The following is a 12,643-nucleotide window of genomic DNA, read 5'->3' on the forward strand; positions in this document are numbered from 1 at the left end:
ACCATGGCCATTACTCAATTCTATATGAGAAGAAACTAAAGAAATGGGGGAAAGGATAGATAATAGTATGTAAAAAGAAGTAATTAAGAGATTAAAGAAAGTGAATATACAGAGAAGGGGAGAGTGGGCCTAAGGTCTAAGGTTTTCTGGTGGGCCCTTGGCACCCCAGTCCGACACTGCCCTAGGCCTGCTACTCTTATGTAGTGCAATCATAAACTTATTAGTTTAATTTATGATTGACTTTTATGTAACAACAATATTGTTATTATATTATGCAAATCTCTTCTTTGGAAAGTTTTTCAAATTATCCAAAAAGTGTTTTAATACATTATTAACATCAGTTAAAGGAATTGCTAAGAACGTGCTTGCTCATTTGTGCACTTGCAAGAGTTAGAGGAAAACTATACCCCAGAATGAATACTTAACCAACAGATAGTTTATATTATGTTAAGTAATGGGCTGTGTGCTTTCTCAGGGATCACATGACAGGAAATAATGCAGCTCTAACTGTAACAGGAACAGGAAGAAGTGTTTAAGCAGAAGGCAGAACTCTGTCCATTAATTGGATGATGTGACCTAGCATGTATGTGTGCCTTGGCTTGTTTGTGTGCACTGTGAATCCTATGATCCCAGGGGTCATCCCTTAATTCTTAAAATGGCAATTTTCTATTTAGAAAGTAGTAGTAAGTAAGTATATTGGAATGGTTTATTTAGATGAAGCAGGGTTACATATGAGTTTCTTTATGCAATATATATTTATAGGGACTTGTTTTGGGGTATAGTTTTCCTTTAAATTTGTGGGAGTGGTTCCAGTGAGATGCTGATCTGCTAATAACAACAACTTTCCCTTATATACAGTGAGGTCCTGTCAGAGACTTGACATTAACCAGTTGTTCTTACTTACCTCAGGGTAAGTACATTGAAAACAAAAATAATAAACCTAAATTCTTTTTTTTTTACAGTGTTAAAACTATGCCAAAAAGTATGAACCAGTTAGGACAACAGGTAAAAACATAGATCAACAGACATAATGTCCTTAGATATCTAATATAATATTTCATATAACTAGTAAACCTATTTGTAAGTGGGAGCATATGTGAAAATTTCCACCAAAGATACTCCACATATCCTTAGTTAAAAGCTAACATACTCTTACAAATAGTCGGAAATGGCAACTGTGTATAAACTGAACGATATGATAGAGATAGACAGGCCAAAATAATAGCTAGATAGATGAAAGATAGAGATAGATAGATGACAGATTAAAATAGGGAGAGAGAGAAAGAGATAGATAGATAGATAGATAGATAGATAGATAGATCAGTAGATAAAAGGAAAGAGAGAAGTTGAGAGTGAAAGAGATAGATAAATGATAGAAAGAGAGACAAAAGAGACACAGAAAGATAGACAGACAGATAATATATTAGCTGTGCATGTATATTAGCTATGTATGTATATTAGCAAAGTATTTTTTGAATTTTTTTTTTAGTAATCTTGCTTTAAAGCCAACTGCATTGGGACACGGAAGTTGAGTTACAGAGGTCTGACAGTTTTATTGAAAGACAGAACAATGTGATGTTTCTGAGACATTTTCCTGCCACAGAAAAGGAAAGATTGTTAAGATCCTGCCTTTTAGCTGGACAGGTTCCCAGCTATTCAATTCTCTTTTAACCTTCTGCTCAGCCGTACCATTTTATAGAAGAGAAATGCAAAGTTCATATAGTCAGGTACAGTGTCAGAAATTGTGCCAATGATATTCATTTTCTTCAGTGATAATCTTTTAGCTGTGATGTTTGTGAAGCAATTTAATTCTGTGGCAAGAAAGACGGCAGGCTTGCAACAGCATAGTTTTCATTCACAAAGAGAGAACTGCTGAGTAGCACAAGAACATTTTCTCCCGTCTCTGTGTTTTTCTGTGTGGTTTCTTTTTTAAATTAAATGGAACACTCAGATGATACAAAGGTTCCTTAAGAACTGGACAGAGCTCAAACACTGGGGAATACTGTCATGGCTCAAAGCACAGAGTCGATACTTTGAAAGCTTCGAAGCCCTTGCATGCTGTTTTGTTTGTCCATCCTTAACTTAAATCCATAACCTAGTTACTGTAGTGCTGAAGGGCTTTACACAATTCTGCAGCAGCAGCAGGCTGTTTGAGTTAATGGTCCTGGTTTGCAAACGTTCCCAATTACTTCAACGTGGGATGTTGTCTAAAATTAGCCTATATAAATATTCCAGAGTTTATAGACTGATTCTGCAATGTAAGGCTGTATGGTGCTGGATTGCAGCTGTAACACTTACATCTTACACAAAATCAGATGATATAGTGTATATTTCAGAGGATTCACATTTATGTGATTGTGAGATTGTGAGATTTCTGTATGAAAAAAATAATTTTGCAAATCAAGCTGACCAAAGCAGGAGTGGACTACCATCAGAACCCCATTTTACCACCAGAACCCCATGCAACATCTTGGGGCCCCCTGTGCAATACTGAAATGTACTAAATATTGGTTTTTTAAAGGTCCCAACAAAGACTACCCCCCCTTCAGTTGGCTAGATAATTACTTTTTGTTTCAACAAACCCAAATGGTACAAAGTCAGGCAACTCATGATAATTAAAGATTATTTAGTTAGAGAGGCATAAGTGCTGATTTGAAACTGGGGGCTATGTGCAAAAACAGGTTGCAACATATTTGTTACTAGTGTGCAATTGCACACCTCCAGTATGAGAAACAAAGAATTATGCTGATTCTTAATGGTGCTTTGATGTGTGCGACTAACACCCACCACATAAGGGGTAGTATGTGGGTATAATCTTGGACACCCCCTTACCTGCACATTATTCACCAGGAGACTAGATATGCTACAAAACAGAACCAAGAACAGGAGCTCTACAAGCAAATACTAAAATGTTGTGCCCATGAGCAAAAAGTAAATTTACTCTTGAGTGGAATAAACTTGGGGATAGGTAACTTGTCTCACCAAATGATGTTTCAGAACTATAATCTTCAACCTTCTATTCTCATTAAGATGGGGGTCATTGACTGAGAGTTACAGTTTCACAAAAGCTGACATGGCTCCTGTTACTGAAGGTTGGCCAACATGTACTCATAGTATGACCTAACAGAGTCTGTTTTAGGAAATGTTAAATATTCTAGAAGCCATAGGCCTTGTCACCTCTTAATCATACTGCTCTCTTATTTCAAGGATCGTGAGGTGCCATGGAGAGGAGCCAATATTTACATTTCAAGATTTCTGAGGAAAAACATTTGATAAACACAGCAAAGGGCAAGATTTCAGTAGTACAAAAGCAACTTGTGCTGTCCAGATGTTATAATGGCAGAACACACGGTAGTGATAATTCCTGTGCATAGTATGTCTCTGATTCCTAAATAAAAACCAGCAGTTATGCAGAAAGAAACCTGGTTCTCCTCTAAAGCCACAAGGCCCATAAGTGCATCACACTCTGCTGCATTCTCTAGAGAGCAGGAACTCTTGCTGCACTGGTTCTGCGCAACTGGACTCATGAGCACTTAGGGCGACAGTGATAAAAATTAAAATTTAGTCATTCTGGGGCAAAGTGCTGGCTTACTAAAAAAACATCCTTTTACAATGAATGGAACATAAATGGGGCAATCCATTGGATTGTGTGAGTTTTCCTTGACAAATATGGCCTTAAGATTATTAGTAAGAAATGGAGAGAGAGCATGACATTTTAAGAATTGCACACTTTAGGTGATTATAATCTGGATAACAGATTTAAAGACTTCCAACACAATGTACTACAAACATTCCTTTAGAAATCTGATCACTAATTGAAGTCTCAATAATATGAATAGGAAAAAGATATGGTGGCTAGATTACTGCTTTCCTGGAGACACCTGCAGACATTATCCTTTCCTGTACAGGTTCTGTGAAATACCTGCCTTCCCATCAGTGTTAGAGAGTGCAATACATAATCAGCCTAAGACAACTTTTAATATAACAGTCAAATTGCCATTATATAGTTACATAGAACTCTTGCTTCTGAGAGTTACATTGCCATACATTCCCTACCCTACATAGCTTGCATGCAGCAATTCATGTATTTATAACACTCCTAACACTCACTGAACTTTATGGTGCAAGAGGTAATCAGCGCATTAGAGAGATATGTAAGCAGTGAGAAAAGGAACAGGCAATGTGAAACTACAACATAAGTGAATCTTGTGGAAAAATGAATGTTCTATGTTCCAATAAAATGTTTCACTTCCCCTGTTAAAATGTTTCCACGTAACCTCCATTGATAACACATTCATAATAATGTCATTCAGAGTCAGTCAGAACAGGTCTAATACTTGCATAAAAATCACCATAAATATGAAAAACTGACAGCATGAGAAGCAAAGTTCAGCTTTAGTAATTAATGGAAACGTCAGCACATGTAGCTAAAATTTTCATTTCCACATTTAACATGGTACTGGTGCTGCAATATCTTTTTCAGATTCAACTCTTTTCTCTCTGCATATGATTAAGTGTTACAAAGTTATGTCTCTTTTCTCTAATGAACTAGGTAAAGAAAAATAATTTAGCCATACATTACCTTGCAGATCCAAAATGGAAAAAAAATCCCAAGTTCCAGGCAGTTCTTGAAAGCTAAAAGGAGCACGTCTAAAGGACAGGCACTTAGACCTGTCTTTTTAAAGTTTAAAAGCCTGTTGCTTTCTGCTGACTTCCTCCTCCTACTGAAGTTGTTAGAACTTTTTTTTCCCCTACTTCAGCCTCTGCATCAAGGCTTTTAAAAAGTTTGCAAACCACAACTCCGCCTTCAGGGTGGACAGAGAAGGGAGGAGAGGAAAAGATCTTGGATTCAGAGAGGGAGAGAGAAAGAGAGAATATAAAATTAAATGTTATGAGGATAAGGGATAATATATGGTGTGACTGAAATGCTTAGGAGCCTGAATGAGAAATGCAGCACAGCACAGAATTTGATGACAAAATCTTCATTCAATACCTAATTCAGAAACATAAATTTCAGTTTAAATACAATCATCAAACAAATTGCATTTGGCTTAATACATTGCTTTATTATAGGCTAACGTTTTTTCACTGGGATACTTGAGCAGTTCTGTGCTATTTAGAATTTAGTATGTGCAAGCGGAACATTGAGGAAGCATTCATTTAAAAGGACAGATCACTTAAAGTAAACACTGTGGCTTCGCGGTGTTGGGTTTTATGGCATATTGACAGTGTGGGGTCCAGCAAAGATTTGTATTTCCCCATATTACATTTCTTGTGTTATATGGAAGTTTACAGAGGCAGAAAACATATGATTTCACAACATGTATGCCTGCTTAAAATGCAAATATACACATATATAAACTATGATGTCCAATTTTAATTTCATAAAAATACATTAACTCTTAAGATTCACTGAAGAAACAAACAGCTTTACAGGGGTCCACATTGTCAGTTATCTGTATAGCCCTGAAGATGCATAACCTGGACACTTACCTTTGCCTGGGATTATATTTTAATATATACATTGTAATATATTTTTACATTTGGAATCCTAAACTGAATATAAGATACATATTTATGTTTTAGCTCTACAGAGTCAGAAGGTCACTTAGAAAATGGACCTGATACCTAAATTATACATTTAAAACAAGTGCTTTAAGAATCTGAGACCTGTACAAGAGACCTGTACATGACAGAGCATTAATAAAAGGCTTACTAAATACACAAGTTGGTAGTCAGAGGATTAGTTTAACATTTGCCTACTGAAAATCGGTTTATTTTCTTAATTAGTAAAACTGACTATGAGAGTGAGCACAATCTGCATGTTTTCATTACAAGAAGAATACAAGTATGCGGAGTTCCCTTTGTATAATCCATGCTTCTGCTGAATCTGCAAATACTGAGAATAATAGCTGTACTGTGAAGGAAAACATTGGAGGATACAATCAGATAATGCCTGCATGGGGAACAGGTTTCCAGCTTTTCGCTACTCTGTAAGTCTGGCTGCAGATTGAGGTTGCTTATAAGTTCCTAACAAATATTAATATAACCACCAAGCCTCCAGATCACCCATGGAATGGGGAACATCACACACCCCTGAAAGGTTGTGCTTTATGACGTGTTCACTAAAACTGGTAACACACATTACAGCATCCTACAGCTTCATCTATTGATTTCCTACATTGGCTACTGGGCTTGAGAGTGGGCAAAGGCACAACCATTGGGGATTTCTTATTCTTTGTAAGCAACAAGGGTCCAGAGCCCAGGTCATGTGTCACACCTGCTACACTGAAATATCCCTATTTCTAGGACATCTCACATGCCAGTATTAATTCAAGAGAGCTGTGTGAAGATTATTGAACAAGCAGCACTTTTTTTTTTTACTTTTTTTAATATTTTCTCAGTTTTCTTCAAAGTTCTATGTTTACCCAGATATATTATCCAAAACTGTTATTAAGAAAGTTCTGAATTATGGGAAGACGATTTGCCATAGACTCCATTTTTCTCAAATAATTCACATTTTATTGAAATGATTTAATTTTTCTCAGTAATAATAAAACAGTACTTTGTACTTGATTCTAACTAAGCTAGAACTAATCATTATTGGAGGTAAAACAATCGCATTGGGTTTAATTAATGTTTAAATGATTTTTAGCTGTATTAAGGTATAGAGATCCAAATTACAGAAAGACCCCCTATCCGGAAAACCCCAGGTCCTGAGCATTCTGTATAACAAGTCCCATAGCTGTACTGATAAAGTTGGGCATCTACACATGGCAAGCTATATGAAAAACACAGGAACATTAGCATGGGTTAATAACAGTCCAGTATTAGGCTGATGGAACAGAATAAAGGCCATGCCTAACTATAGAAAATAACAATAGTGGCATTTCTGGGGCAAAAAATTTCCTTTAACATCAAAAATCATTATTACTAATGATAAGTATGAATCAGTTAGTTTATTTAGGTCTTGTGTCAGGTTTCCCTTGGTAAATATTACCAAAAATAATGATATGAACACCTCTGTTCAGAAAATGACACAGGTAATTTGTGTGGTGCATCAAATATGTTATAGTACAGTTGTGTTGGTGTTATTGCCTCTTCATTTATACAGCCAATGAAAATAAAGATGTAATACATGTCTGCATAGCAGAGTATGGTAGAAACAGATGCCTTATTTGACATATACTGTATATATGACACTCTGCTGTGTTACGCATGGAAACATTTTCACATATAAAGGTGCTGTATATTCATTGTTATGACAATTTTAATGGAACATTGTATTTATGGTGTTAGTATATATAACATCATATGAAATATTTTATAACTTTACTTGTATGGACATGTATGCTTACATTTGTGAGTATAATTCATTTTAAGAAAATGTATTAGTTTAAATATAATGTGACTTGAAGTCTATAAAAAAATATATATATCTCAGCTTGATAAATTTAGTTTGAAGAAATGATTATGCCATGTAATAAGTCTAGGTCCCTGCAGCAGTCTAGCTCCTAAGCAGTGTAACATTAGTTGTGCTGGAAGGGTCCTACGATTGTGTGTCTCTACCATGTAATTTAAAAGAGCTGATGGAAAAAACAACCATCTGAAGCACCCGGTAATTCCTGGAAGTGTCTGTAATTACAAGGAATGGAAATATCCTGCTTACAGAAATCACTAGTGGGCAGCTTTTTTTCATGCAACATTTGTTTGTTCTTTAGATAAAGAAAATGTTCACTGCTATGTTTTAGTATTCTGCTTAGATAAGTCGCCAGTAAATATGAAGCTATAAAGCATTCACGGATACTTTTTGAAAGTAATTTAAATGACTTCTTTTTCTGTCAAAACACATACTGTATGTTTCTGGATATTTTCATGAGCTATCTGGCAGGTTTTGGTATGTAATATTGTGAAATATAAGAGCTAGGAGAACAGAATTTCTGGTTGCTTGGTTTAATGGTGACTTTTGTCATTCATCCTTGTCCTAGAAAGATATCACAGTTGCTTTAGCTGTGTTGGAATGAAATACAGATTTTTTTTTGCCTTTAGTATTTCAAAATTACCAATTTCAGAGTGACAAAAATAACTGCCTCCGTACCCCAAATGCATTTTAGCCTACTAGTACTGACTGACTGAGAATGGCCCAAACATTTATAAACCCCATTCAACCTAATTGTACTAAGACTGCCTCAAAAGCAACTTCATATAATAGCCCAAAATCAGATGCATAACATCTATAAAACTGAGAATGGAACCTGTTATCCAGAATGCTTTCCAGGTTTTTCCAGATAAGGGGTCTTTCCATAATTTGGATAACCATTCCTTAACTCTACCAGAAAAATTTAAACATAAAATAAACCCAATAGGATTGTTCTGCTACTGATAAGGATTAATTATATTGTGGTTGGGATCAGTGGGGGACCAAGCCAATACAGATAAGTTCAATAATGCTAATAAAAGAAAGTAAAGCATACAGGGGTAGAAGTGGAAACATTACCTGACAATGAAAGTGTAGTACTAGTCCCTTCTATGGACCTAAAGAGATTTAGATACATTGTGTGCATCATTTTCAGCCAGGAGATAAATATGGGAACACTGCTAACTGTATGTTATTTTAATGCTGAACACATAATGGCTGTTTTACTATTAATCACATGCCATGCACTGATTCAGTATAGATTCAAATCCATAGTTATGAATGGAGCCACTTTGCAATGTCCCATGACTTTCATATTACAAATTATCTAAGAGAATACCCAGAAATGAGACATATTTAGCAAATGCAGTTAGATTGGTAAACACTCTAGTCTTTGTTTAAGTTGTGTTCCTGACCTATGAAAATTATAAAGCAGAATGAAATTCATTCCCTTAACCTCAGGCTGACTATTTGTGTTTTTTTTAAATGATTGGTAGATGGTATGTCCATGTAAAGGCTATAGTCATTTACAAACTAGCACAATTTGTAATTTGCACACAGCCTTTCAGGCTACATGCATTGCTGTAGGTCTCTGCTTTCTATTTCAGAGTAGAGACACTTGGGGCCTCCACCATGAGTAAAGAGCTGCCTGTTTTCTGCAGCTCTGCATTCTTAAGGGGTGGGATGGGGGGTACATAGATTAACCCCCTTCCCACCCACTTCCATTTCCTTCAGTTGCACAATTTAGGGAGCAGCAGTGGACACAGGCCACAGTTGGACCCTGTGCTTACTGCCTGCTATGATATGCTACACTTAGGACAGGATTGGCCTGCACCGTCGATACTGATCTCTGCACCTTGTGTTGGATTTTTTAGTTACTATAAGGTGATGAGAACAGACAGACAAGAGCACCTTTGTTCTCTTGCACCTCTTCCTTGTACAGCAAAATGGCAAATATCTTTGGACACTGACTCCTACTGGTATATTTTGGGGTAACTGACTAATATGAAGTTAGACAGGGCCACACTGCAGTAGTGATTTAACCAGTCATCCTGCACTTTATTGCAATCTGAGTTAGTAAGATATTTTAGTAAACTAATCTGAGTTAGTAAACTCTTTCTAATCAACAAAATAGCCCAGTTATTGTCCTTTGACCATCCCAAATAATGCCTTTTTACAGGGCAAAAAAATAGGGACAGTTTAATGGAAACTGTGCTGCTCTATAATTAATCCACACAGAATTTGTATTAATATAAGCATTTCTTTAAAAATAATATTGGAAACTACAGATAACCACAAATAATATATTATTACAAATCGCAATAAATAAAAAAGTTTTTATAAGGAGAATTTTTGTCGCTATATCACTTTGGGGCTGATTTACTAAGACACGAATTTGAATCCGAATTGGAAAAATTCCGATTGAAAAACGAACATTTTGCGACTTTTTCGTATTTTTTGCGATTTTTTGGCGCCTTTACGACTTTTCGGAAATTATCGAGACTTTTTCGTTACCAATACGATTTGCGCGAAAAAACGCGAGTTTTTCGTAGCCATTCCGAAAGTTGCGCAAAATCTGCCGATTTTTTCGTAGCGTTAAAACTTGCGCGAAAAGTCGCGCCTTTTTCGTAGCGTCAAAACTTAAAAGGCACGACGTTTTAACCCTACGAAAAAATCGCGACTTTTCGCGCAAGTTTTAACGCTACGAAAAAATCGCCAGATTTTGCGCAACTTTCAGAATGGCTACGAAAAACTCGCGTTTTTTCGCACAAATCGTATTGGTAACGAAAAAGTCGCGATAATTTCTGAAAAAAACGCAAAATACCGGTCATTGCGAAAAAAACGCAATCGGACGCATTCGGCCAGTTCGTGGGTTAGTAAATGTGCCCCTTAATATTACACTGGTAAAAATTGGAGTTTGGTTTTAAAAATCCCCAGAAATAAAAGCATTAACTTTCTAAAGGTTTTATGGTATAACAATAAGTCTAACACTGGATGTATCCTAAACATAGTTATCTGTCTGCAGTCCAATGTGCTTTGATATTACTAAAATGTATGGGATTGCATCGTGATGGATACAGATTGTTTAAAGATCTTTATTACTTCTTAGTGTCAAAGAGGACTAAAATGCATTTTTACAAAAGAGTTAAGTTTGTGTCATAAATCAAACTAATAACGAGTAGTCATTTGCAGATGAGAATGTCTTTAGATTGTTACATTTGACTACAGCACCCCCTACTGTATAGTCACAGAATGAACTGGCTGCACATATTTCTCTATTTCTGAGTGTGGCAGTATTACATAACCTTAATATTATTTATTAAAAGGGTCACTATTTTATGATTATTATGTTTTCTTTGTATTAGTTTTTCTCAAGACGACTTCATGTTATGGACTCTTGCAGTTTCAGTCTCTACTCTACTTTCTACTGTATTAATGCTGCTGACTTTCAAAAACCTTTCTATCCAATTACAAATCTCACTGCATTATAACACCTCTGAAAAAAAAGAATCAGGGATGTGGCATCACAGCAATGAAATCTTGGGCAGTCAGAAACAGCAGAATATGGGATTTTCAGTGTCAGGGCCGGAACAAGGGGTAGGCAGAAGAGGCATGTGCTTAGAGCACAATTCCGGGGGTCGCTAGGCATGTGCCTTTTTTACTCCTCTATGCCATGCCCTTGTCTACCAACAGTCCGCTCCTTACTGGTAATAACACGGATGTTGTCATTATCCTAGCATACTCATTGTGGTCCCCTCGCTGAATCTCCGAATTACAGGAAGGCCATCTCTCATTAGCTCCAGGTTGCAGGTTTTTAAAAATTATTTCCTTTTTCACTGTGATAATACAACAGTTCCTTGTATAATAATCCTATTGTAGGCAAAACAATCCTGTTTGCTTTATTTTATGTTTAAAAGCAAATTACGGAAAGACTCCTTTTTTTTTAGAAGTTTTACACTGTAAAACTGTTTGCCTCCCTCTGTCCTGTCAGACCAGCCCCCAGAAGGTTGAAGGAGATCTAAAGTCTATGTAATACCTTGAACCCGCCCTCCCTGCCATCTCCTGAATCATACAACTTGGGACCCCCTAAACTGCTCATTTGTTTTGCAAAGCAGAGTTGTGCAGTGGGTTGGCAATCAGTGCCACCTGTGATCACAGACACCAAGTTTGCACATTTGCAGTCAGGTCTGAACCAAAGATCACAGAGAAGAGAGCCCAAGGCAGTAAGGAATCCCAATAAGAAACCCAACCCCGCTGCACTAATAGGCCTGAACTGGCAATCTATGAATTCTGGCAAATGCAGAGGGCTGCTGTAAGAAGCCATAGACTGTCACTATTTAGTGGACTGATGGGGGCTGTTTGGGCCTCTGTGTTCTTGTTGGCCCTATTTTGTATTCCAGTATAGACCTGTGCACTACTTTGGATACCCCAGTTTGATTTACAAAAAAATATGCCTGTCATATTGTAGAATAAAGTAGAATAAAGTACCTAAAGTTTCCCATCTTCTTAGACAACTGTTAGTATACAGAGACATAAAAAAAAAAACACATCTGTATGAATAAGCTCATGCTGTAGCACCAATAGTTGACCCTCCCATTATTTATTCTAAAGCAGTGCTGTCCAACTTCTGTGGTACTGAGGGCTGGAATTTTTCCGGCCTACATGATGGTGGGCCAATAATGGAAGCCAGTTTTGACCACTCCCCATTTTAAACCACACCCACTTGAAACACCATATTAATGGTGGTAGTACAGCAAAAAACTGCCATAGTCTGCCTTCCCTACCCTGCCTGTGTGTGCCATACCCTCCCTGCCCTATGCTGCCTGTGTGCCATACTCTGCCTGCCCTACCCTGCTTGTGTGTGCCATACTCTGCCTGTGTGTGCCATAATCTGCCTGCCCTGCCTGTGTGTGCCATACTCTGTCTGCCCTACCCTGCCTGTGTGTGCCATACTCTGCCTGCCCTATGCTGCCTGTGTGTATATGACCTAATGCTGGCACTGCTCCTACAGTCTCTATAATAGCTTTATATTAAAAACATTTTAATTGCAATACCACCTCAGTATATGTTCTTTTTATAGTGTGCATGGTTCATTTGTGAGTTTCTACTGCTCCTACAGTCTAAGGTGTGAACAATGTGGGTGCTTACAGTCTTAGCCTAAGGTGTGAACAATGCAGGGGGTGAACATTTTTTTTAAACAATACAGGGGTTTACAGCCTGAATCTC

General features: G+C 37.0%; 1 protein-coding gene across 2 annotated transcripts in view; it reads right to left on the reverse strand.

Annotated features, from left to right (window-relative positions):
* Positions 1–12,643, reverse strand: part of gja1 (gap junction protein alpha 1) — a 51,615-nt gene that overhangs the window by 5,778 nt on the left and 33,194 nt on the right. The window contains exon 1 of one of the 2 annotated variants that reach the window (XM_012962825.2): positions 4,583–4,765. The exons of the other annotated variant lie outside the window; for it this stretch is intronic. The gene's annotated coding sequence lies outside the window, so the exon portion shown is untranslated. Of the gene's footprint in view, positions 1–4,582; positions 4,766–12,643 lie in introns of those variants that run through there. 2 annotated transcript variants of the gene reach the window in all.

The sequence above is a fragment of the Xenopus tropicalis genome, chromosome 5, assembly GCF_000004195.4.
Source record: "Xenopus tropicalis strain Nigerian chromosome 5, UCB_Xtro_10.0, whole genome shotgun sequence".
NCBI classification, from domain to species: Eukaryota; Metazoa; Chordata; class Amphibia; order Anura; family Pipidae; genus Xenopus; species Xenopus tropicalis.